The following is a 15413-nucleotide window of genomic DNA, read 5'->3' as shown; positions in this document are numbered from 1 at the left end:
TTGCAGTACTGTGCAACATATCCACATGTCACAATATTCCAGGTAAATGATTAAACTGACATTTCTACATGCCACAGCATACCTGCATACAGTTATTTCTCTGGATTATTTCAGTGTTTTCAATGATACATAGATGCTGAACTACCAATACAATTTTACACAGAAATTTTACACTTACTTTTAAACTGTTGAACTATTTGCCAAGAGTCTTTCACTGCATGGAAAATCCACCCATCCATCTGTTTTATTCTTATCTATCTTATCTAAACCAGGGTTGCAATGGGGGGGTCTGGAATGATAGTCAGAGTATGAGAGTTGAGCTACACCCTGACAGGCCACCAATCAATCTCAGGGCTAACACAGAGTCAAACAACCATTCACACTCACAAGGGCCAATTTAGAATCACCAGTTAGCATGTGGGGCATGAATTTGGACTGTGGGAGGAAGATAGAGTACCGGAGCCTTGAGCCACCCTCATTTCTTTATGGTTTGCATTTATTATAATTTTTTAAAAGTTGGGCAGTAATTCTCCAGGCTTTCTCACATAAAAAAGGCACCTAACTTAAGCGATGAATCAGTGTTGTGTCTACACATAACAAAAAACTTATCAAAGAACCAATTTTAAATTATATCTTTAGGCACTTTGTTACTAGCAGCATGTTGCAAAAACATAATTAATTTCTTTAGCTGAATCTACAAAAAATGCCAAAGATAACAGAGTTTGACAGGCATTAAATAGGACTTTTGTTTCACCAACAAGGTGAATCCCAAAGAGCTATTAGCTGAAAATTTGTCATCTATCTGTGTATACTTCTGACCTGAAAAAAATCTGAGGAAACTGGATGAGTGGAAGACAAAAGAAGAAGAAGTGCCAAAAAGAAAAAAGAAAAGTAAAACTATCTACGGAAGATGTATATGTATCTGAAAGTCATGTCCTTAAGAAATGAGAGAGAGAAAAAAAAGCATCTGCTTGGTAACAACTTAATTTCTCAGCACGACAGTGTTCACAAGAAAACACAATCATGGATTGGCCTCCCCGGAGCCCAGACATCAACATTATTGAAGCATGTGTGGGATCGTGTCCAAACTCAGTTTTTGCCTTAGATATTGTATTTCCACTTATGTTTGCACATGTTCCAGTAAAATTTCCAATTTTCCTAGCAAAATATAAAGAAATGAGGGGTGGCTCAAGACTTTTGCATAGTGTGTGTTCAAAAAAAGAAACATTCTCATTTCATGGGCATGCATGCAAAACAATACAATATACAGTGCATTCAATAAATAAAGTGGTAATATTCTACAATAAAACTATACATAAAGTGTTTGTACAATCAAACCACCCAATGAGGCTGATAGATATAATAAGAAAAAAAATGAATGAATCAATTAAATGCTTGATGATTACCTATTTTAGCACTGCCAATAAGTTTGAAGTGCACAAAATGAGTGTTTTTGTTGCATCTTGTTCATAAGCAAAACATGAACATTCACTCCTAGGTGGTCACTGGTGTCCATCTGAGTCCAAAACCTGATGGTAATGCAACTTTCATGAGGATAATGAAGAAGCCCAGCAGCTGATTTGAGTAACAGCTCCAGCACCCACTCTAGGATAATTACAACTTTTTGGCCTCTTCAAATCCACCACAAAAAATCTGCCTAATAACCTTGACCAGTTAAGCCAATCATGATTCATTCACGAGCCTTTTTTAAAGAAATGAAAACCGACCTCTCACCCTTATCTGCCCCCCCCCCCCCCCCCCCCCCCCCCCCCCAAAAAAAACAAAAAAACAAAAAAAAAACAGTATATCTTCGTGGGTCTTGTGTAGTCTTTAAACCTTGGAGAACAACTCCTTTTGCCTAAGCGATGACAGAGCAGGTTAATTGTGCCTTTTAATTGTGCCTTTCAACACTTCCTGGCTGCCTCCCTTATTCTGGCCTAGAGCCAACCTCTGCAGCACTTGGCTTGCTGCCTTTGCCTTAAAAGTAAAGGTTACACTTTCCTCTCCAATAATCATATTGAAATTGAGATTTAGTTTTGTTGTTCCAAAAGTAAAATAGGAGGCATCAAATCAAGGTAGAGAGTTGCCCCTCCCTCAGCCTGGTTCTGATGGAGGTTTCTTCCTGTTAAAAGAGAGCTCTTCCTTCTCACTGTCACTAAATGTTGTTCATACATGATTGTCTGATGCTGGGAGTTTCTCTCTAATATTGTAGGATCTTAACCTTGCAGTATAAAAAGCCTTGAGATTCTTGTTGTGAATTGGTGATATGTAAATAAAACTGAATGGAATTGAATTGAACTTCTATAGTACAAAGATGAAAACCACACACTGTTACTTATATTGTTGCTAACATCAATGATCTTCCCTGTAAATCTGTCATGACATAATTCTATCTCCTCTTCATCATCAATCAGCCTCCCTCTCTCACTTTCCTTATTTGAAATGCCCCTCCTGATTCTTCTCTCTCTTTCTATCTCTGTCTCTCACACTCTCCCTCATGGCAGTCTGCCATGGCTTTATCCACAGGCATCTTGTGACAGAAGCTGGCACAACAGGAATATTTTTCATGAAGATGCCACGGTCCCTGCACCCTCTGGGAGCAATGCCAGGGGCTGTTTTCCACAATCAGGTCAATCAAAAACAGCCACTGCAAAACCCTCCATGCCTAACATCCACCCCAACACACTCCAGGTGGAGCAGAGTGTGGAGGTCTGCTTGGTTGTGGGTAATCAGCACCAAGGCAAGCAGTGACAGAGGAAACACAGGTGTCCTCACCTAAGATGACAGAGTAGGTGTACCATAAGGCAGCAAAATCAAAATTTTACCTAAAATCAGACAACACAGCAGAAAGAGTAATTGTCAAGACATGATTTTTATGCATGCAAAGCAGCAATGATATGGAAAATAAAATCTTAGACTGAAGGAAAAGTGAATCATTTCTCCATGTCAGTTCAACTTTCAAGTGATGATGTGTAGGAAAATCCAATGTACATTTCTGAAATATGATATTAGCAGGGAGTGAAGTTAACTATAACATAATATGGGCAGCTGTAGCTCTGGAGGTAAAGCGGGTCATCTGCCAATTTCAAGGTCAGTGGTTCAATCCCTGGCTCCTCTAACTTGCATGTCAGTACCAGTTGATTTGACATGAGTGAAGAACAATGCTGCTATCCTTGTAACATTCATATATTGACTTACATAACTATAAAGGTGTCGACCGTGTCTTTTGTTTCTTTGTGACATTAAGTGTACAGTCATGTGAAAAATAAAGTTTTCACATAACTCTGTGCAGTCCTGTGAAAAATTAAGTACACCCAACTATTCAACAGTTTCAAGAACCATCTTTAGCAGAAATAACTTAAAGTAATGGTTTTCTGTGTGACTTTCTCACTCTGACATTGTTGTGGAGGAGCTTTGGCCCACTCTTCTTTACAATGTTGCTTCACTTTATTGAGGGTTGTGGGTATCGGTTCATGCATTTGTCTTATGGTCCCACCACAGCATTTCAATCCGGATAAGGTCTTGACTTTGACAGGGCCATGGCAACAACTTGATTCTTTTCTTTTTCAGCCATTCTGTTGTAGATTTGCTGCAGTGCTTGGGATCATTGCCCTATTGCATGACCCAGTATGGGGCAAGCTTTAGCTGTCAGGCCTCACATTTGACTCATATACAGAGGAGTTTATGGTGGACTCAGTGACTGCAAGGCATCCAGGTCCTGTGGCTGCAAAACAAGCCCAAATTACCATTACACCTCCACCACCATGCACAGTTGAGGTGTTTGATATGCTGTGTTTGGTTTTCTCCAAACATGGTGCTGTGCATTATGCCCAAACATGTCCACTTTGGTCTTGTTCAGTCTTTTTCTAATTGTGCTGTCATGAACTGAACACTGAACATGCTGACTGAGGCCGGCAGAGTCTGAGATGTAGCTCTTAATTTTTTTTCTCTGAGCACAGCAAACTGACCTTGGGGTCAATTTGCTGGGGCATCCACTCCTGGGAAGATTGTGGTAATGTGTTAACACCCACCTGAGTGCTCCAGATGAGCAAACGGCAGTGGTCACACTTGCTGATGGTCAATTACTCAAGAGTATTTGATTAGCAGCACATGGCCACTACTTGCCCTATTAATTCCTGTGGAAGCAGTAAGAGTGTAATTAGTTTTTCACAAAATTGCATGTGCAACAAAATTAATAAAAAGGGTGAGCAAAAGTGAAGAGATGGATTTTCTGTCAAGGTAATCTGGCTTTAGTCTACACTCAACACTTTCAGTATTCAAAACATAAAAATTCAGTCAGCTTATCCTGCAAAACAACTGAAGGCCATGTTTTTCTCCCATGTGCTGTACAAGTAAATGAATAAGCCTTTTTGTCTTTATTATCGTTCTCTAAAGCATGATGACAATTTGAAAAGGGAGTGACTGGGCAGTTGCTCAAGGATGCATAAGTCAAGGTTTAAAAAGTGACTCACTGCAAAAAATATTTCAAAAGATGTAACATGCAGCATAAAAATACAAGGACAACTGAATACACAAGAAGGAGCTTTACAGCACTGACTCTTAAATGATTTTGTTACTTTCCTCAACTGCTGGCCCATCTAAAACAACTTCCACTATTTCAGATAGCTGTTTGACCATTGCCACTAACACTCTAACAATAACTATGAATAATTCACCATGCTGGAGTGTGCTCTCTGCAGTGCTGGAAGTAAAGATGCATCCATAGAGAAAGCAAGAAGAAAAACTGCACCTAATGATAAAGTTTTTGAATTTTAATGAACAAGGAAATGAGCAAAAGGTAGAAGAAACTGTGCTTTGGGTCAGTGTGGGAGGTATAGGTTGGAAAGGGAGGAAGGTGAGGTAAAAGGTGAAAATGAACAAGGACTGAGGGTAAAAACCTGATGCAGGGATTGCGGTAAAAAAAGGTTGAGGGGAGCTTTGAATTTTCTCACTAATGGTGTTGTTAATTAAGCCACCTCAACATAACCTGTGTGGGATAATGGTGCCAGGTTAGCAAAGATGGTTAGTTTGAATGCAAGACCCTATGTATGTATGACTAACTTAGAAGTGTGGTGACGTTAATGTGTAACGTGACCTGAAATGCAGCGTCACATAATTATCAGTTAACAATAAATAAAGACTTAACAGCATCACAATCTGAAGGTGTGATTTGATAGTTTATCATCTAACAGAGAGGTTTTATGCACAATTAAGTTGGTGCACCTCACTACGCTTATTTCAAGTTCTCTAAAGTTTGAGGTGGTGCCTCTATTAATAACTTAAGTAATAATTAATTGATTAATAACTCTGATTTCACGAGATTTAATGCTCCTTCGCTACTGCTTGCTAAGGAGGAGACAGAAAGGTATCAGAAAATCAAATGTAGTGCTAGGCAATACAACATCAGTAAAGAAATGGATTTAAAGAGAACTGGAAGATTAGAGCACAAATAAAGACCAGAGAGGCTACTGGGTGAATGATGATGAGTGGATGATGTATTGCTGCTACAAGCCTTCAGCCCTGTTGAAATATAATACTGCACTGTCTCAAGTGGGTGAGAGAAATGTGTCACCAACCAACAAGAAGCCTCTGTCTGTTAGATCAGGAGAAGGCACTGAAAACACCTGATCCATGGTGAGTCCATGAATTCACTTCTCACCTGAAAAAAAAAAAGAGTTTTAAAGTTGTTTATAGGCAAATTGGTCTAGGTTTCAAAAGGCTTCTGTAGCATGTGCTGTCTATTCACAGTATGCTTAGTGGTGTGGTCAGTAGAAACAGAAATCTTTCTCATACTTAGAAGAGCACGTAGGGTAGATATAATACTACCAGGGGATAAGTGAGTGAAAAACTAAAAAAAATAAAACAAAATAATAAAATCTAAGAATCTATCTAAAATACAAAGATTAAATCTAAGACACAAAGATTAAATGATAGAAGTCCTCTTTCACTGTGATAAAAACCAGCAACTGACTGACTCATAGCAGCAGGGTGATGCTTTAGACATTTCTGAACTATACTTGTGTTGGCATATTTAATTGAAAAGTGATGCCACTACTTGAAATACTTGCTTTTGTTGAGCTTCAAGCAGCACTCCTACATGTTTCACTTAAAAAAAAAAACAGAGACCACACGCAGAGATCCTTTTCACTGCTATATCATGTACCCATAGCCTCGGGAAAGTGCAGACAGATACGAACAAGCCACTGCTGAGGGTGTGCCTGAAATACAAGTATATAAAGAATATAAGAACAAAAAGTACAAAACAAGCCTCCCCTATGTGACATGTGCAATTGTGCACAACAATTTCAGTAAACAGACCTGATGAACAGGGTTATCAGCTCTTTTGGCTCTCTTTGTGTACAACTACTGTTTGTGGTAACTGTAGAGTGTTGCTTTTGTCAGAAACTGCCCACAATTAGAGGAAATATTATAGGATTATTTCAGAATATTAATCCATCAATCCATGGATATAATACACATTATAATTAACCACTTTTATTTCTCTGCTGCAGCAAAACTGTAGAAGAAATATGAGACTTAACAGCAAGACAATCTCAAGGTGTGATTTGCCTACAATACTGACACAGTGAAACATCATCTAACAGAAATAATATGGGCAATCAAGCTTACAAGCACAAGTTTATTTCATGTGCTACAAAGCCTGATGCATGCTTAAAGTAAAATAACTAGATGAATGAATACATGAATAAATAAATAATGGTATATGACTCTATAATAATAGCATCAAGTTAGTACTATCAAACAAACAAACAAATGCAGAAGCAGTCTGTGAAAAACTAAGCATACTGCATGATTCAGTAGCTTGCAGATGCACCTTTAGCAGCAATAACTTGAAGTAATCATTTTTGTATGATCCTGTGGTGGCAAAAACAAGCCTAAATCATCACCCCTCCACCACTGTGCTTGACAAATTAGACTAGCACATTTCCTAATTATTTTTTTCTATACAAATGTATACACAGTAGTATATTTGTACATGATGCTTCTAAAAATGCAGGAATTGCACTTTTCTCAGCTAGTTCCAAAAAGCAAAAAGCATCATTTTTTCAGCTTTTCTTTTACTGTGACTGCTGACCACGAGAGGACCTTTTATCACTCTCACTCAAACAAATCTCAAAATAAAGTGATCCAGGTTACTGGCTCTTTGGACAAAACAAATCCAGCTGTAAATGAATTGCACTGTAGCTCATATTGTCAGACGTTTTCTACATCTGCATAATCATCTAATTATAAAGCTTATGGGTGGTGGGGTTAATGCACCACCGAGTTTACTTCATTCTTTTACTTTAAGCAATGTCAAATGCCATTACAAGATCATGTTAGCAGTCAGAGTAATGAATGTTACTGCAGTCAGTTACTCCAGTTGAAATTACTGTTGTGCTAAAAAGAGAGAATTTCTGATTCCAGTGAGTTTAAACATGGATTGGCAGAGCAATGAAAAAGAGGAAATGGCAGATGGCTACATTGGCAGAATACTGGCTACTCCATTATCATTATGAGGAAGTCAGAAACAACTTCAGTCTTTTACATATTACATTTCCACACATATTTGAATGGGATATTGCAACAAAGCGGACCAATTACAGCTCATGGTCTGCAATTATATTTCTGGGTAGGCACATATTAGGCTATAGCTGTAAATATATATAAATATATGAGACTGATCAGCTTATTACTAGTAATGCCAGGAAAAGAAAACATTTAATTTGTAATAACACATTTACAATATATTTCCATAATTCCAATGATGCCCATTATGTGTTTTAAAAAACTTAATTCTTCGACAGCTTGTGGGTATTTTGTAGAGAAAGTATTCTGTGTGAAATGCAGCACTGAATATCCATGTCACATGCTACAAAAGGCCTCATTCTCAGACAGAGTTAAACTTGGCAAATCATGAGTTTGAACACTTGATGCCAAATTACCCATGTGTTTTCACAAAAATGTATGATAATTAAAATTACAGAGCCATCTTCAGTTTATTAACTATACTGCTGCTTATATAGTTGCCACAGACTGAGGAGAATAAGACCCGAAAGTTATGTGCCTAGAGTAATGTAGTCTTTTTTTTGACAGGTAGACTAGAATAGTACAGAACAGAATAGTCATCTGTTTCACCTGGAAGAAAACATTCCCCTGGCAATGACTGTCCCATCTTTCCACTATTCTGCACGTAGCACTGCAGCACTAGGCAGGTTCACATACCATGTCCCTGTGGCACTCTTAATGAGCAACCTGTGCAGGTGGGTGTGTGTGTGTGTGCGCGTATGTTTTTGTGCATGACAACTTCAACTTTTTCCAACTCGCCTCCTCTTCCAGCCATTCTGCAGGTTTGCTTTCCCACAACCCACATTGTCAGCCTGTCTGCCCCAAAACTCTGTTCTCTCAAAACCGTGACATGGAGAATCTGATTAAAACTTAATGATTTTTATTGTAGTTTGCATGTGAATTTACTGGAGAATTACTCAAATTAATAGTAATTAAAACTGTTCTGGGACTTAAAATAGGTATTGTAAATTGACTTAAATGTAACTATGTTAATTAAACTTGTATCATTTAGTTTTTCCATCAGCACTGACACTGGTCTACTTTAAAACATATAATATTAGGTAATAGTTCCCACCCATGGACTGACAAATAATGGGAATTAATTAAATGCCTGATCAGAGAGGAAGCTATTCTGTTAGACTACATTAATGCCTGTTTCACCATCCCTAAAGATGCACTAGCTCACTGACCATTTGATACCCTCATACAGATGGAAAAAATAAAGCTCTCTAAACCTGTTGCGAGGACATCAAAGCTGTGGACCAGTGAAACACCTGCTCCTCAGGCGTGCTTGGACTATACTAACTGGGATGTATTCAGGACTGCTACTAACACTCTCTATCTATCTATCTATCTATCTATCTATCTATCTATCTATCTATCTATCTATCTATCTATCTATCTATCTATCTATCTATCTATCTATCTATCTATCTATCTATCTATCTATCTATCTATCTATCTATCTATCTATCTATCTATCTATCTATCTATCTATATATATATATATATATATATATATATATATATATATATATATATATATATATATATATATATATATATATATATATATATATATATATATATATATATATAGTAACCATCTATGTGCTTCTCTCAGTTTTTGCCATTGTGGCCTGAAGTCATGGGAAACTTGCAACTTTTAAGCTAAAACATAGGAGAGAGAAACTCTGCTTAAGAATCAGGAAGCTAAAAAAAAAAAAAGAACAAATACTGATAGTAATATTAGTTAAGCCTGTTATTAGCCTCCTGCTTTTAACTGATGCAGTCCTCTGTGCAACCTTTACCTCAGAGTTCAAAGGGAATGTTAACTAGAATTATCCAAATCTCTCCTCTGGCACACAGTTTAGGACTTTAGTAGCAGAGGTATAATCCAACCAGTCACATCAAAAAGCCATCTCTGCTCTGATGATCCAGACTGCCTCCATTTCAAAAGTGAAATAAAAACTAAAAAAGAAAAAACAAACAAAAAAAACCCACTAACATCCACTCCCCCATCAAACTGTGAATAGTTCATAAAAAGTGATCAACAAGAAATAAACAAGGTATCTAGGTTATCGCAATATTACATTAATGTCTTCAAAACCTCAGATAATACCTGCAGTCAGGCAGAATAAATGACAGGTTAATTATTTGAAACTACACAGTAATAAGCCTTTCTTTTTTTTACTTCAAATCCGGGCATATTGCCTTCACACAGGTACCACACACACACACACACACACACACACACGCACACACACACACACACACACACACACACACACACATACACACATGCACGCACGCACAATAAATTAAAAAAAAAATTGTATTTTCAAAAGCTCAGCATACAAATGTGCAAACTGTTCAGTTAGGCTGTGACCTTCATAAAGTCATTCACACCTTTAGTGCAACCACAATAGAACAGTATTATTATAAATTTGTGAAACCAGGGTTTCATAAGTAACTTTTAAGAAGACGAATGTTAATTAAAAAAATAATGTTTATTATGGAAATACTCAGTGTCTTGGAGAAGACAGCAAGCATGTTTCAGTATAATCGCCCCTATTTTGAAGTTTATTCTTCTACAGAAAGCTTTCCTTTGTACCCACTCCTGTGTCTACTCTCCCCTCAGGACAAGGAAAGTAACTGTGAGCTTTTGTATCTCCCAAACTAGATAACGACCTGCCCTTGAGGCCTCTGCACAGGTCAAACAGAAAAGGCCAAACAGAAGACGGTCAGGTCATTGTGCTCCACTGAGCCTGACTATTTCAGGTCTCCTCAAAGCACTAAGACCTCAGCAAATAGCAAAAGTCATTCCAAAAGCTCGTCCAGAAATAGAATGAAGTGCTAAAAGAAAACCAGTATTAGTAACACATAAGCAGTCTGTTTAATTGAATCTTTGTTGTTCCCCTTGTTGCAGTTCATTTGTGCAAATGTGAACACAATAATCACACCAGGATATGGACCAAAGCAACCATGGGGAAAAAGCTACAGATTTAAAAACAGAAATGAACTATAGGTGTGAAAATGCCCCATGTCAGTCCCAAGCGGGAGAGGATGAGATAGATTCCAGAAGTACCCTGTAGAATAAAGGAGACTATCATGACAGGTGCCTTTAGACTGCAGTATAACAGTATCCTGCCACCATTAATTGACAAACCTTTAAGCACATTAAAAAAAAAAATGTCAGTATCCTTTTATAAAACTCACATTCTCAGGTTTGCCCTTTCTTGCTGTAACCTTTCTCCAGGTCTGCCTAGCCAGGCCAAGTAGTGGCATTGTCAAGAAAATGTTAATAAAGTTGGCTTTTGTAAGAGTCTTGCCTGAGGTTCCCTTGAATTTTCCCCTGTTGGATACAGGATGTGGCTTTTACAAAATACAGATTTCCGTGCAATTATGTTTCCCCGGTGACAGGCAGAGAAACAGAGGAATACACAGTAGGATAATAAAAAAAAGCTTTTAGCAGGGACACCATAATACTATACAGTTTCTGCTTTACAATGCATATATATATTTCATCTAGCATGATATGGTCGCCCTCTGTACAGGGAGACTTCTTTGACAGCTGCACCATGGAAAGGAAACATTAAAGTACCTGCAGTTATGTGATGCTCTTCACCACTAACACACAAACTAAAGCTTTCATGTTTCGCTCATGTAAGAGTATACGCTGTAGAGAAATAGGCAATCATCTTATGAGTTTATAGTGCTGAGTTAAAACATTAATGACCACAGATCTTTTTTTTTGACCTTGAAACTACTTTTTATTAATCAATAAAGAAAATGAATGTGAGATAAATGGAGATAGAGAGCTGCAGACCTTTACACAAACTGTACTTTGTGATACCACTGTAAGATACTTTTGCAAATAGCTGTACAGTACCTGAATTTTACTACAGTAATCCAACCTGCACCTGTAGGTTTTTTTCCTTCTTCTTTTTAAGCACTTTCACTGGTGATAGAAACTGTTTGTAGTTATTTATTTGTATTTAGATATTATTTATGCTATTAACTATTGTTGCCTGCTCGTTTGTTTACTACTGTCGTAACAGTTTAACCAAAGCTGACTCAAGAGGAACTCACAATGTCAAAGCTAAAGAAACTTAAAAATATAGAAGTGCTACGAGTATTTGTTTAGTTTGTTATTAGTGTCTTGCTTTCAGCCAGTGCACTGTTTGGTCCTCTGTATAACCGTCACCTCAGAGTTCAAAGGAAGTGTTAACGGGAATTATCCAAATCTCTCTCCTGGCATCCAGTTCTGGACTTTTGGACCAGAGATATAATCCACAAAGCCAAAATCTCTGATATTTTGACCTGAACTGCCTCCATTCAATCTGGCAAACTATGATAAAGAGGAGGTCAAAGACAACTGTGATTAAGTGAAACTAACAGGCCATTCAGAGCATAACTGAGGGTATCTAATTTATTACAATATATGTTTACGTTCTTGAGCACACTGTAAACAGATTATAGGTTGGCTACGTTTTAATTGCTCTGCTAATTCCAAATCTGTGTGAATAGTCTTCTTATGTCAAACCACATGTAAACATCCTGGACGGAAGTTGAAAGAGCAAATAAATCATGTTATTAGTGTTAATTTACCAGAATCATTTCCAGATGTGTTAAGCTAGTTGATAATGCAGCTGTAACTCTGATTCTAGCTTTCTTTTTACTGGCTGTACTACATCCACTGACTTCAGAGGTTTCTAGTCACACAATGAGGTTTTAAATCTTAGGGTGTGACTAGAAACCTTTGAAAACGATAAGATCCTTGCATCAGAAAGCTGTGGGAGAAATAAGTCTTCAGCTCCCTGTGACTCATGTGGTGCATTCATAATCACAGAGTGGGGCTGCACCATGTTGAGATGAGTCAGTTTGGGGAGATTCAACCTGAGCATATATTTAAAAAAAAAAAGATCAGTAAATAAAATCACGTGTTTCAACATTTGTTATGTTGTGTTTATCCCACATTCAGTTAAATATCAGGTTTAACTGAAGTAAAAATGAAAGTCTTCTGTTTTTATCTGCATTCTGTTGTTTTTGAGCTTGTGGAGCATTTGAAATGACTGCTGTGAAGACCAGACCAAAAGATGGCTGCTTCTATGCACTTGTAATGTTACACCGAGAAAAATGATCAGGTCAATTATGTATTAGTGTGGAAGTTTTATGAGGATTTAGCACAGATGTGTTTTAAGATATAGTCTAACAGATCCCAAATTTATGCCACTGAGTCTGTTTTTAGGACAAAAATTCTCATATGAATTTGTCCTTGACTTTCTAATCTGCTGAAACCCAAACATGTGTTAAATACTACGTAGTCTTCCCTGTCCAGAAAAATGCAGTATCAAATAATCCTGCGTGTCACATTGGCGCAGCAGCGGTTTACCATAATCCCAAGACATTGGCTCTACACCAGGTCACCATGGAGGTTCTAATCCAAGGTCACTTTTTCAACCATGTCTGTCCAAGCTCATCATCAGGTTACATAATGTTTGTTTTTTTTAGACAGTGGCACCGCAGAGCTTTTAAGAGTTGCGTGTATCTTTATTTGGAAGTGTTGTTAAGCATTGCATCCCCAAATGAAATGGTCTGCAAGGGAGCTAAATCCATTTATTGCAAAGCTGATGAATAAAAAAAAAAAAAAAAAAGAAAGAAATCCTGAATTAAATCTTCCTAGAGATTTTCTGTCTGAGGGGAGCATGAACAAAGATCAAAAGACTGTGCTGTAAAAAAACTGATAACACAAATAGGTAATGCAAGGATAAAAAGTAAACTGCATGTGGATACAAATGCAGTATTTCCACACAGCATTAAGTATACTGAGAAAAAACACACTGCACAAAGTAAATAACAGTAAGCAGCAAAATTATCCTTTCCTATAATATAAACAAACATGTTTTGATATAAGACTAATTAACCGACATAGGGTAACTTCCTATATTCATTATACTGTTTCAGGGCAACCTGTGGAAATGTAGAAAATACTGAAATTGATGGGTGTATTTATATACTGTATATGTAGGACATTCTTGTGTATTGCACATTTTTTTTCCCTATTTCAATTTATGAATACAATACATTAAATATGTGGCAAGTCTTAAAGGGGAGAAAAGGTTTGCTAACTAAGCAACGGCTTCCTCATATACAGTAGTGCAGAAAAGAGCATACACAGTATGCATACAGAGTTTACATATTATGGCATAATAAAAAAAAATAATCTGATCCTCATCTGGTTCTAAAATGACTTAAATACAACCTCAGATGAACAAGAACGCATGACATATTTCACTGTGTTATTATTTATTTACAAAAAAAGCTAAAATGTAGAAACAGTGTGTGAAAAACTAAGTACACCCCATGATTCAATAACTTGAGGTACCACATTTTCCAGCATTAACTTGGAGTCATCATTTTCTGTGTGACTTCATCAGTCTCTCGCATCATTGTGGAGGAATTTTTGCCCACTGCTCTTTACAGCATTGCTTCAGTTCATTGAGGCGTGTGGGGATTCGTTTATGGACAGCTCTCCGGCTTTTATAATCCTTCCCTCACTGATGGGCAGCAGCAATCGCTTCTCTAAGATCTTACCCTTTGGCATCGTGTCAACACACACCTGAGTGCTCCAGACCACCAAATGTCTCTTTTTATAAAGGTGCTCACACTTAGCTTCAGTTAATCAAATGCAATTGATTAGTAGCACTTGGCTACTACTTACCCTCTTAACTCCTATGGAAGCAGTAAGGGTGTACTTAGTTTTTTTCACACACAACTTCTGCATTAATTTTTGTTAACTAAATAATGATACAGTGTTATATATTTCATGTTATGTTGTTAATGTGAAGTTGCATTCACTTGATTTTAAGACATCCTAAAAAAAAACAGATGTAAAACCTTGGAAGAAGGTGTAATTTTTTTGTTACTTACACAAGCAGAGCAGTGTACGTCATTGGTGTTTCCAGGCAGATGCTAAGCCATTGCATTCTTACTCATACCCTCTAGCAGTAAGACCTCATCAGGGAATGACTCAGTGTGACCCATTGAAAGCCTACCAAAGAAATTCCTTCACAAAGATAATAATTAAAGAAATCACTGTGAGCAGGGGGATATTGTTTAAAAAATCAATAGTGAACGGCCATGATCTTCAAGCTTTCAGGCAGCACTGCATTAAAAACACATGATTATGCTGCTTGGGCTCAGGAACACTTCACAATACAATTGCCAGTAAACACAGTTTACTGATGTATCCACATATAAAAGTTAAACTTTTAACAAGTTTTACAAGCTAGATTTGCCGTTGCCTACTCTAGGCTGGAGTTCAATTAAGATCAACTCAAGTAGTGGGAAACTGTGGTGTGGCCTGAAGAAGCAAATGTGAAACTCTTCCTGCCTCATCGTTAGGCTAAAAAATAATGGGACCATCTGCCTGTTTATGAGCACACATAGATACGTACCCATAATGCATGATGGGGAAAGATTATTGCAAATGCTATGTGTAACTTAATGAAGGCCACAGACATACAGCACCAGTCAAAAGTTTGGACACACTCACCCATTAACAATGTCGTTTTCAGGGAATGCCTTCAGCAAGAACCATGTCCTGTATTTCTTACAACAGCGTAGCAATATGCTAAGAGAATCAGGGTGCTAAAATGGTCTATGTGTACTCCAGGTTTTTTACACACTGAAAACAATTTCCTTGTGTTGTAATACAACAAAACTGGACAGTGGAGGTCCAGAACTACTGAGCAGCTCAAATCCTATATCATACAAGAATATGAAAAGATTTTGCATTCATAACACTTTGTTTCTCTCTTTCACAAAAGCCTGTTTGTTAA

This window comes from Archocentrus centrarchus, chromosome 8, assembly GCF_007364275.1.
Source record: "Archocentrus centrarchus isolate MPI-CPG fArcCen1 chromosome 8, fArcCen1, whole genome shotgun sequence".
Lineage (NCBI taxonomy): Eukaryota > Metazoa > Chordata > Actinopteri > Cichliformes > Cichlidae > Archocentrus > Archocentrus centrarchus.
Note: the sequence above shows the minus strand (reverse complement) of the source record.